Source organism: Stomoxys calcitrans, chromosome 1 (assembly GCF_963082655.1).
Source record: "Stomoxys calcitrans chromosome 1, idStoCalc2.1, whole genome shotgun sequence".
Taxonomy (NCBI): domain Eukaryota; kingdom Metazoa; phylum Arthropoda; class Insecta; order Diptera; family Muscidae; genus Stomoxys; species Stomoxys calcitrans.
Window position 1 is genome coordinate 211,842,952 of NC_081552.1, and position 12,935 is coordinate 211,855,886.

Consider the following 12,935-nt stretch of genomic DNA (forward strand, 5'->3'; position numbering starts at 1 on the left):
CTCGAAGACTTGGCCTATGGTGGAATGAGTACGAATGACAGAGATTACTGTCATCCGCAAATGATTAGATCGGATTCGATGTCTGACTCAACAGATCGTTGACGAACATAAGAATAAGAAAAAGAGAAGGAGAAAGAACAGAGCCCTGGGGTAAATCTGCGGTCAATTTATGCTCATTGCATGAGAACCCTTCTATAACGACTCGAATAGTGCGATCTCTGAGAAAGCTCGAAATAAATCGAACGACATCGACAAGCTTTGATATAAGTGCATCGTGCCAGACCCTTACTCTCCAGACCCTTACCAACCTTACTCTCACCAAACTGGTGGATTGAGCGATTCCAACGTTCCGACAGAAGTGACATGAGGTCGCCCGTAGAGCGATTTCTGCGGAACCCATAGTGTTGGTCGCTAAGAAGACCATTAGACTCTAAATACCTCACAAGATGGTGAGGAGCCATGCTCTCCATGACTTTGGAGAGAGCGGGGCATATCGCAATTGGCCGATAATTCGCAGGGTTGTTTGCCTCACCCTTCTTGGGTATTGGCTGAACGTTCGCAACCTTCCAACGCGGCGGGAAGACTCCCGCACGGTAGGCGAGGTTGAAAAGGTTGCGTAATGGATGAGCGAGCGACGAAGAACACTTGCGTAAGACAAGTGATGATATGCCATCCGGGCACGGGGATTTATATGCATCTAGATTCTCAAGAACCCTTTTAACTCCACGAGTTCGAAAAAATATTTGGGAAATGACGCCAGATACATTTTTGATTGAGTGGTGGAGTGGTTGATTGCTATCCGGCAGGGAAGAGTTCCCTGCAAATATATCAGCCAACAAGCTAGCCTTATCAACCGGGTGAGTGAACGTTTGATCATCCTTAACAAGAGTTGGAATACGCAGACGCTGTTCGTAAAGAACTTTCTTGCGCCTAAGCACATTGGCACACGAAGATCTTGCCTGCTTGCGCAGCAGTTCAGTATTGGCATTTTCCGCCAGTTCCTGAATTCCACCTCTTTCGATGTGACAGCATCTCTGCATGTCTGGTTAAACCAACTTTTGTCGTCTGATTTAGCCGTTATAGTCTTTATCTTCTCAATCATTTCCAGCAGTAGCATTTATATCGTCTTCTAGAAAACATAGTTTCCAATTGAAATGCTGAATGAATCCATTAAGCTCAGCCCAACGTGCTTTTCGTATAAAAATAGTGACCGCTTCGAGACCGGGGAGGAAGCAGAATACAAAAAAGACGCTGAAACTATGCAGTGATCGAAGTTACCAAGAGGTACAAGAGTATTAACTTTATTAACGTGAAGTTAAAAAAACGTCAAGAGAATTATTTTGGTGGCCTTGGACACATGCGATATGTGTCGGTTCGTTCACTAGTTGCGACAAACCATTGTGAGCTGCGAAAAGCTCAACGTATTGGCCCTCATTCGAGTCGTATGACTCGAATGGGAAAGCCAGAAGGAGTTGTGGACATTGAAATCCCCAGCGAAAACGATTTCACTGCCTGGAAAATACTCCAAAATATTTTTAATGAAATCAGAAAGGGCGTCAAAGCCGTTCATGGAAGCCTCCCTTTCTGAGTTTGGACTTCTATATAGAAATCCAAAGTGCAGTATATATAATCCAATCCCGAATTTAACCCAAAGTGAGTTAAATTCAGGATCCTGTGTCCAGTCCAGGTTCTGTCGTCTTTGGAGCATTACATCATTACGTACATATACCACGAGGCCTGTGTGTACAATAAAAAGAGACAGAGTGTGGTACCCAGGGATGTGAAAATCCTGTGGATCTAAATCCTCACGCACCTGGGTCTCACAAAGAGCTAGAATGTTAGGACCCTCGTATATTGGCCGAATGTATTTTAAAATTATCCATCATTTGAACAACCAGAAGAAAAGAGAACAAAAGCAAACACTAATGTGTAATAAGGAGAACAATCTTGACTTCTTGAGCCGCTAGAGGGCGCAAATCTTATTCGATTTGGCTGAAATTGTGCATAATGTGTTCTGTTATGACTTCCGACATGTGTGCTAAGTATGGTTAAATTGGATTCATAATTTGATAAAGCTGCCATATAAACCAATCTTGGATATTGACTTCTTGAGCCACTAGAGGGCGTAATTCTTATCCGATTTGGCTGAAAATTTTCATCAGCCTCTAGCCTCTAGAGGGCGCAATTCTCATCCGATTTGGCTGAAATTTTGTATGAGGTGTTTCGTTATGACTTCCCACAACTGCGCTAAATATGGTTCAAATCGGTGCATAACTTGTTATAGCTGTCATATAAACCGATCTTGGATCTTGACTTTTTGAGCCACTAGAGGGCGCAATATTTATCCAATTTGGCTGAAATTTACCATGACACGTTTCTTCATGACTTCCAACAACTGTGCTAAATATGGTTCAAAACGGTGCATAACCTGATATAGCTGTCATATAAACCGAACTTGGATGTTGACTTTTTGAGCCACTAGAGGGCGCAATTCTCATTCGATTTGGCTGTACATCGGCTTCTCCCATGACTTTCGACATGCATGTCCAATATGGTCTGAATCGATCTACAGCCTAATACAGCTCCCATATAAACCGATCGCCCGATTATGCTTATTAAGCCCCTCCAAGGTGTAATTCTTATCCTAAAGGACTGAAATAAATACTACCCAATGACTTCTGCTATGGTCTTTAACATTCAAAATTCACTTATGGTCCGAATCGGACTATAACTTGATATATCTCCAATAGCATAACAATTCTTATCCATTATTCTTTGCTTGCCTAGAAAGAGATACCGCGCAAAGAACCCGACAAACGCGATCCATGGTGGAGGGTATATAAGATTCGGCCCGGCCGAACTTAGCACGCTCTTACTTGTTTTCAAACACATCAATTACTCTCCATCGTTTTCCGCAGATACTGAGGCATACGCGTCAGCTGGCAACTCATCGGTTTCTGGTGCCTTGTTGTTCTTCAGCCCCGGTTACTGCTACGCAAATCCTATTCTAACTAGGCGGCATACATTCTAATTAAATATCAAATTTGAACTTTGTCAGTAGTAGGAGAAGTGGATTCAAAATTTTTTTCTCACTCCTACAATATTTGATCGCCGTTTAAGGCATTTATTTAACCAAAACTAATTTGAATATTTAAGTAATTGAAAGCAAATAAAAAAATGTATGTGGTAAATATTTACACCATTTTAATTTGAAAAGGTGTGCCCCCTTTCAAATAATGTTTTGCATTATTTTTTTAACCATATTTCAACTTTGATTTTATCTATAGGCAAATTTGTTCATTTTGTTTAAATTTTTTTTTTTGACTACAGACAAAAAATCCCCATTTTGGTTGGTAATTACAAAATGACTCTAAACGAATTCATTGTCTGCAAAACAATGAAGATCAATTTGTTCAGTCAAAATGATTGTAACTTTGGCAAAGGTATTCCTGGCAAAGGGAGAGGTAGCTTGAAGTTATGCATACGTTTAATTTATTTGATGTTTTTGGTAAAAGGAGGTAATAACAAAAAAAAAAAATCATTTCAGGGCCACTCCCTCTCCAACCTCATCTCACACCCCTTGTGGTGTTAAAAGTTTTTGGCATGACTATTGCCAGCGCAAATGTCGTCTAGTCTTAAGCTCCAAAATAAAGAGCTCACAGTGTTTGGCAAGCTTAGGTTTCCTGAGTTTTTTTCCTTGGATCTTGTTTTCTAGCAAGAAACACAGATCTTTATCGGCATAAAGTCACGTAGTTCTAAAGAACAATATATTGTATTTTTTTTTTGGTTTATTTGATTTTTTTTCAAAAAGTTTGCAAAAATGTCTGTTTTGAAGTATAAATAAACTGGCTTGGGTGCCATTCTATTTTTTCCAATGTGAATCTATTGAAACATCATCAATTTGCAAATAATGAAGACATTGCGCGTCAAAAGTCGATTGGCTACTAAAAAGAAATCATTTTGACATGGAAGAAGAAGTTTGAAAATTAAGAAATCAAAATAATTAACAAAAATAGAATCTTTATATGAATGAAAAACACCTTTAGGCTAGGCTAAGTTAGGTTGAACAAGTAAAAACGTGCTAAGTTCGGCCGGGCCGAATCTTATATACCCTCCACCATGGATCGCATTTGTCGAGTTCTATGCGCGGTATCTCTTTTTAGGCAAACAAAGAATATTGAATAGGAACTGTTATGCTATTGGAGCTATATCAAGTAATAGTCCGATTCGGACCATAAATGAATGCTGAACATTCATTCGGATAAGAATTGCGCCTTGTAGGGGCTCAAGACGAAAAATCGTAAGATCGGTTTATATGGGAGCTGTATCAATCGTTTCAGATCGTTTCAGACCATAGACACGTATGAGAGAAGCCGTTGTACAAAATTTCTTCCAAATCGGATGAGAATTGCGCCCTCTAGAAGCTTAAGAAGTCAAGATCCCAGATCGGTTCACATGGCAGCTATATCAAGCTATGTACCGATTTGCGCCATACTTAGCACAGTTATGGGAAGTTATAACAAAACACCTCATACATAATTTCAACCAAATCGGATGAGAATTGCGCCATCTAGAGGCTCAAGAAGTCAAAACACTACGTGCAAAATTTCACTCAAATCGGAAGAGAATTGCGCCCTCTAGAGGCTCAAGAAGTCAAGACCCAAGGTCGGTTTATATGGCAGCTATATCAAAACATAGATCGATTTGAACCATACTTAGCGCAGTTGTTGGAAGTACTACCAAAACACTACGTGCAAAATTTCACTCAAATCGGATGAGAATTGCGCCCTCTAGAGGCTCAAGAAGTCTAATCGGGAGATCGGTTTATATGGCAGCTATATCAAAACATAGACCGATTTGAACCATACTTGGCACAGTTATGGGAAGTTATAACAAAACACCTCATACATAATTTTAACCAAATCGGATGAGAATTGCGCCCTCTAGAGGCTCAAGAACTCAAGACCCAAGATCAGTTTATATGGCAGCTGTATTAAAACATAAACCGATTTGAACCATACTTAGCGCTGTTATTGGAAGTGATACCAAATTTCAGTCAAATCGGATGAGAATTGCGCCCTCTAGAGGCTCAAGAAGTCAAGACCCAAGATGGGTTTATATGGCAGCTATATCAAAACATGGACCGATTTGGCCCATTTACAATCTCAACCGACCTACACTAATAAAAAGTATTTGTGAAAAATTTCAAGCGGCTAGCTTATCTCCTTCGAAAGTTAGACGAACGGACAGACGGACGGACATGGCTAGATCGTTTTAGATTTTTACGCTCTTTAAGAATATAAAGGGTGATTTTTTTGAGATTAGGATTTTCATGCATTAGTATTTGACAGATCACGTGGGATTTCAGACATGGTGTCAAAGAGAAAGATGCTCAGTATGCTTTGACATTTCATCATGAATAGACTTACTAACGAGCAACGCTTGCAAATCATTGAATTTTATAACTAAAATCAGTGTTCGGTTCGAAATGTGTTCATTCACCGTAACGTTGCGTCCAACAGCATCTTTGAAAAAATACGGTCCAATGATTCCACCAGCGTACAAACCACACCAAACAGTGCATTTTTCGGGATGCATGGGCAGTTCTTGAACGGCTTCTGGTTGCTCTTCACTCCAAATGCGGCAATTTTGCTTATTTACGTAGCCATTCAACCAGAAATGAGCCTCATCGCTGAACAAAATTTGTCAAAATTTGAACACATTTCGAACCGAACACTGATTTTGGTAATAAAATTCAATGATTTGCAAGCGTTGCTCGTTAGTAAGTCTATTCATGATGAAATGTCAAAGCATACTGAGCATCTTTCTCTTTGACACCATGTCTGAAATCCCACGTGATCTGTCAAATACTAATGCATGAAAATCCTAACCTCAAAAAAATCACCCTTTATATACTATATGGGGTCTCAGACACATATTTCGAGGTGTTACTAACAGAATGACGAAATTCGTATACCCCCATTCTATGGTGGAGGGTATAAAAAAGGGTGCGGATATAAATCCGCCCCATGTCACTATGCCCAATATCAGTATTGTTGTGCGCTCTAAATACTAAAAATAGTAACTTCGAGAAAGAAAATATAAGTCAGGAATTCCTTGCTACTGACAAAATCCCTAATTGTTTTCCAAACCACGTCCCTAAGTTGGCTCATGCCTGGTATTGTGATGCCACCCAGGAACGGGTGTCTGTAAGTCGCCAAAGCCGAACAATGACATAGGAAATGCTCCAACGTCTCATCATCTTCCCCACATGCCCTAAACGTGCCATCACTTGTCGAACCAAGTTTGCATGCAGTGAGCTCGTAGTCCTATATGTCCTGTTATGACACCGATAGCTATACTGACTTGCTGCTTATTTCCTTTCAGCAGCTGCTTACTTCCTCTCACAATCTGGATTTCCCCATAGGAGTTTCGTCGTACTACCTAACGTTTCGCCTTTACTGAACAGATTGTAGTATATACCAATTAAATCACTTGCAGTCTTAAAGAGCATTACAAAGAAAACTGTCATAAATACAGACCACTTCAGCCTCATGCTGATGTTTTGGTCCTTTGTAGAACCGAATCGGGCATAGGTGAACCACTAACGTGAAAAGTGCTCGAATGTCACTTGATATTGCCAAGTAAGCAAATTTCAATTCATTACTTCAAATAAATCTGCCTTATTGAGACACATCGATCATTGATCACTTTAGCTTGAGTTTCTGTGTAATGGTAGATTTTTATCTACACAAATCACAATACTCCCATGGTGTGCACCTGATTCTGTGCACTTGTTGGAAGTTGTATTAATGGCTACTACTACTTCTGTCTCTAAGAATGCGGAAAAACATTCACCTTGTTGTTCCAGAGATAAAAAAAATTGTTAATGGCTATATTTCATAGTGGAGGAGACAGTACACCTCCTTGAGGTGTTCCTCTGCTAACCCATCATTTCGGATCTACAGATTCCAAGCCTACCATAATGCATCGTTTAAAAGTAAGTTTTAAATAATCTTCCTTGACACTCTTAATGTGAAGAATGCTACCATTGTTTATTCCTTGACAGCGAGAGAACCCTCTATGTAGGTGACTAGGTCGTGAAAATTTGTTCCTGTGGACTTGCCCGTACTATATGCATGCTGTTGCCGATATAGACGATCTCCAGGTATCTTTTTCCTAAGATATGTTTTTTTTTTCAACCTCTCAAGAGCTTTCAGCTTAAATGATAACAGAATAATAGGACGAAAATCTTTGGGGTGGTGAGGTTTTCCTGCTTTTAGAATGAAAGTTATACCCATATTGTCCCAACCGGTAAACATGTCCGTTTGGTTGGGTTTTGGATTAGACGTCCCTCACGGTTATTTGACCCCAAAGTTTTACACCAATTTTATGTTTCTGGGTTACCATAATGGGGCATACAAAATTTCGCTTACATCGATGCTTACATCCCCGAGATCTGGTTTATTTGAAAATTGGGTTTGGGGGAGGGTCTGCCCCCCTCGCGGATGTTATAAAATGGGGTACCCTATATCCATGGAGGCCAACCTCTGCCATCCTTCATGAAAATCGTTCCAGCCGTTTTTTAGTCTATAAGTAACATAAAAAACTAACAAACAAAGAAAGCACAACACTTTAATTTTTATATAACTAGCTGACCCGGGCCCGCTCCGCTGCGCCTTCTTTTACTTTATATGGAACAAAAATTTTTTTGGAATATTTATTTTCGACAATTAAATTTTCCAATCTCAAATACCTTTTATTTGAGCCACATATTGGCAGGGTTGAAAAAATTTTATCCTTTGGGGGTGTTTTGGGAAAGGGGTCATGCCTTAAATACATTGTCCTACATTTGGATCAAATTCGTATTCTACTCCAAAAAACCTTTATTTGAGCCCCATATTGCGATGGTCACTACAAAAATTGCTGTTTGTGGGGTATTTTGGGAAAGTGGTAGACCCCCCGGAAATTGGTCCCGAAAATGGGTATCAATTCTTGCTCTACCCCCCAATACCTTTCATTTAAGCTCCACATTGACATGGTGGGTAAATATGCCCTTTTTAGGGGTGTTTTGGCGATTGGGGTGGTCCCCCAAACAGTAAGCCCGGAAAATATATCAGCAACGTACTCTATTCTCATATATCTATATATCATTTATTTGAACCCCATATTCCATTGCCCTCAAAATTGGATATCAAATTCGTTTTCTAATCCCATTTAAACTCCTTATTGCAACAGACAGCAAATATGTCCGGTTTGGGGTATTGGCCCTAAAAACTATGAATATTTAGTTCCACTCTCTTTAAGACCCAAATTGTCTTGGTGAGCAAATATGTCCCATTTGCGGGTTGTTATGGTGGTGGGACGTCCCCTAGAGAGTTGGTCCCTAATGTTGATATCAGTTACGTGATCTACTTCCAAATACCATTAATTTGAGCCCCATATTTCCGTAGTCGGCAAACATGACCGGCTTGGGGGTGTTTATACTCTAAAAACCCTCTTATTTGAGCCTCCTATTGCAATAGTCAGAAAATGCCTACTATTTGGGTGGTGTTGTGGGGGTGGGGTGGCCCCATAGACACTTTTCCCGAATATTGATATCAAATTCGTGCTTTACTCCCAAAGACCTTTCATTTGAGCCCCATATTGCTATGGTCGTAAATTTGTCCCCTTTGGGGAAAGGCGGCCCCCCAAAAACTTGGTCCCATATTTGGATATCAGATTCGTATTCTACATTTAAATACCTTTTATTTAAGACCCATATACCCATGGTCAGTAATTAAGTCCTGTTTGGGGGGTGTTTTGGGAAAGGGGTGGACCCCCAGAAACGTGGTCCCACATTTGGATATCAGATTCGTATTCTACTCGCAAATACCTTTCATTTGAGTCCCATATTGCCATGGTCGGTAAATATGTCCGATTTGGGGTTGGGGTGCTCCCCCTATCACTTGGTCCCACAATTGGATATCAGATACGTTTTCTTATCCTAAATACCTTTCATTTGAGTCCCATATTGTCGTGAATGGTCTTAATATGTGTTTGGTAGGTTTTAGGGTGGGGAAGCCCCCCCCCCCCCCCCTAGGTACCCCATCCGAAATTTTGATACCAAATTTTTATTTTTAGGGTACTATATGAGAGCACACAAAATTTCGCTTAAATCGCACCACCCATCTCCGAGATCTGGCGTTTCTGAAAATTAGGGTAAGGGGGAGGGTAAATTGCTAAATTGATTAATAACTAGAAATATCAGAATTAAATAAAAAAAAAGAACCTGATGAACAAGTGTTGACTCAATTTCGTCGCACATGTGGGACAGACACATTACACTACGACTCCTCATTCATATGCAGGAGTAGGCACATGATCATTTGTATCAATTTGGTCTATTACAGCATTCGGGTACAAATTTATTTGTCACCGCCTCAACATTACGAGTGTGTTAGTTGAATGTTCGAATGTGATGGTGGAAATAATCGTTTCCGCATTTTGGCACAGCAATGTGTTTTTAATGACTATATGACCACTGTGCAAACGCATTAAGGCATAAAATTACAAGTCAATCTGTACGTAGTTGATATGCATTATCATAGAAAATGTAAACCAACGTAGTGGAAAAAAATTTGCTTGTTAACAAGGAGAGAAATAGAAATCGAAGGCTGTTTGACCGCAGTGTTGCCAACGGAATGAGAATTTATGCAAAATTGTACTGAAATGAATTTGATGGACATAATGACTCGGACGTGTGTTCTACCCAGCGACAGCAAACCGATAGTACTCTTCAAGTCTAGATAAGGCCAGATAATTGTTGAATGTTCATATGTGGAGATTTGGGCGTGCAAAAAATTCGTCATAGTATGCAATTTACGGAATCCATTCTGATGCTCAGCACTTGAAAAGTCTTCAACACGGCTCGGGAGGAGCCTGGCTAGAGGAGGGAGTTATCAATCTGTTCAGCTATCAGGAACTATGAGTGTTTAAAGGCAGATGAAACCCTGGTAAAAGGGATGACACGACCTCAGTCACTGTTGGCGACGTAACTGTAAATGATCCGAAGAGATCCGCCAGGTTGTTCAACCTTCAATATATTATGCCTACCGAGTGTGGTGAGGCTAGGAGGAAAGCCATTCGTCGCATCCGTGTTCTCCGAGCCGATGGACAGTCATCACAATTTACCATGGACGCAGTTACGAATGTTATCCGTGGCGCCAATTAGTTATGTTAAATTTTTGCTCCACCATATACATTTATGCCGAGTATGGCCCAAATCGGTTCATAACCTGATATAGCTCCCATATAAACCGATTCGTGACCTTGACTTCTTGAGCCGCTAGAGGGCGCAGTTATTATCATGAAAGTTTACATGAAGTGTTTTGTTCTAACTTCTAACAACTGTGCCAAGTATGGTTCAAATCGGTTCATAACCAGATATAGCTCCCATGTAACCCGATTTCAGATCTTGACATCGTGAGCCTCTAAAAGACTCAATTATTATCTGATTTGGCTGAAATTTTGCACGAAGTGCTTTGGTTTGACCTTTAATAACTATGCCAAGTATGGTCCAAATCGATTCATAGCCTGAAATAGCTTTCATATAAACCGATTTGTGATCTTGACTTCTTGAGCCGCTAGAGGGCGCAATTATTATCCAATTTGACGGAAATTTTGCATGAAATGTTTTGTTCTAACTTCTAACAAATGCGCCAAGTATGGTTCAAATAGGTTCATAACCTGATATATCTCCCATGTAATCCGATTTCGGATCTTGAAATCGTGGTCCCTAGAGGGCGCAATTATTATTCGATTTGGCTGAAATTTTGCACGAAGTGTTTTGGTATGACCTTTTACAACTATGGCAAGTATGGTTCAAATCGGTTCATAACTTGATAAAGCTCCAATATAAACCGATTTTCCGATTACACTTCTTGAGCCTCTAAGGAGAGCAATTAATATCTGATTTGGATGGATGTAGCACTTGTATACGCGTTAAATATGGCCTGAATCGATCCATAATCTGATATTGTCACTAAAGGGCGCAATTCTTATCCGATATAGTCCCTAACGGCCAAACCAAGTATAGACTAAATCGATTCATAACTTGGTATAGTTGAAATGCCATAGCAATTCTTAGCCATTATCCTTTGTTTGTCTATAAAGGGATATCGGCCAAAGAGCTTGACAAGTGCGATCCATGGTGGAGGGCATATAAGATTCGGCCCAGTCGAACTTTACACGCTTGGTGTTCCCACATGGTGTTTACCCACATGGTGGATATCCATATAGTGGTCACCCACATAGTAGTTTCCTATATGATGGTTAACCCCATGGTGGTTGCCCACATAGTGGTCACCGAAATCGTGGTTACGTACATAGTGGTAACCCACCTTTTGGTTACCCATATATTCGTTACCCATATGTTAGTTACTCATATATTTGTTTCCCATATACAGGTTACCTGTATGCTGGTTACCCATAGATTGGTTACCCATATGGTTGTTACATATATGGGGTTTACCCTCATGATGATTTCATGTCCTGGTTACTCATATATTGAATACCCAAGCATTGGTTACCATATATTAGTTACCCATATAGTGGTTACTGACATGGTGATTACTAATATGAAGATTTTATGTGCTGGTTAATCATATATTGGTCATCCACATATTGGTTACCCATATATTGGTTACACGAATATTGGTTACCCACATATTGATTACCCGTATATTGGTTACCCGCATATTGGCTACCCATATATTGGTTACACATATGCTGGTTTCACACATGGTGCTTCCCCACTCATTGGTTGACCACTCATTGGTTACCCATATGCTGGTTTCACACATGGTGCTTCCCCACTCATTGGTTGACCATATATCGGTTACCCACATGGTTTTTATCAACATGGTGATTACTGACATGTTGCCTGGTTACCTATATGGTGGTTCATATGCTGGTTAGCCATATAGTGGTGACCCATATGGTTGTTACTGACAAAGTGATTACCCTTATGATAATTTCATGTTACCGGTTACCCATTTGTTGGTTATCCTCACATTGGTTACCCCTATATACGTTACCTATATTGTGATTACCCATCAGGGAGTCGGTATTTATGTTTTTTAAATATCCATCAATGTTAATGCCAACCATCAATATCTAGTACATTTTGGCACCAAAGAATTCGTCTATTCTATACACCACCTCGTTCAGGGTTCACTTGTCGCTCTTAGATATATGCATTCTACTTGTAGCAATTTGCGTGATGTGCTACTCTTTATCATGGTAACCAATATACGCGTCATAGCTTGGAGCCAAAAGAATTCAAAGACTTTTAGGTCCTCATAATTTGTTTTGACTATGAATACTAACTACCCGTGTACCCTGCCAGGCCTTCGGGATTTAGACATATGGTGGATGTCCATTCGATAATAACTCAAGTGGTGGTTACCCAGTTGGTGGATACCCAAATGGTTATTACCCGTTGGCTGGGCATCCACATGGTAAGTACCCAGTTGGTGGTTAACCAATTGGTGGTTATCCAATTGGTGGTTACCAAATTGGTGGTTACCCAATTGATGGGTATCCACATGGCGGTACCCAGTTGGTGTTTACTCACGTGGTGGTTACCCACATGCGGGGTATCCACATGGTGGTTACACACATGCTGGGTATCCACATGGTGGTTACACACATGGTGGCTACCCACATGGTGGTTACTCACATGGTGGTTACCCATATGGTGGACCCACTTAGGGTTACCCACTTGGTGGTAACGCACATGGTGGTTCCCCACTTTGTGTTGACCAATATGGTGGTTGCCCACATGGTGGATACTTTATCGAATTCATCCTTTCGCTTCAACCCTCGTATTCCAATGAGCCACGCCATAAAAACTTAATTTGAGCTTAATAAATGGATTAATGTATGAACAATGA

General features: G+C 40.3%; 1 protein-coding gene and 1 long non-coding RNA gene across 2 annotated transcripts in view; one reads left to right on the plus strand and one right to left on the minus strand.

The window, feature by feature from the left end:
- LOC106086479 (nucleolar protein dao-5) overlaps positions 1-12,935 on the minus strand; it is a 151,798-nt gene that overhangs the window by 132,508 nt on the left and 6,355 nt on the right. The window lies entirely within an intron of this gene.
- LOC131998582 (uncharacterized) overlaps positions 1-12,935 on the plus strand; it is a 211,953-nt gene that overhangs the window by 117,381 nt on the left and 81,637 nt on the right. The window lies entirely within an intron of this gene.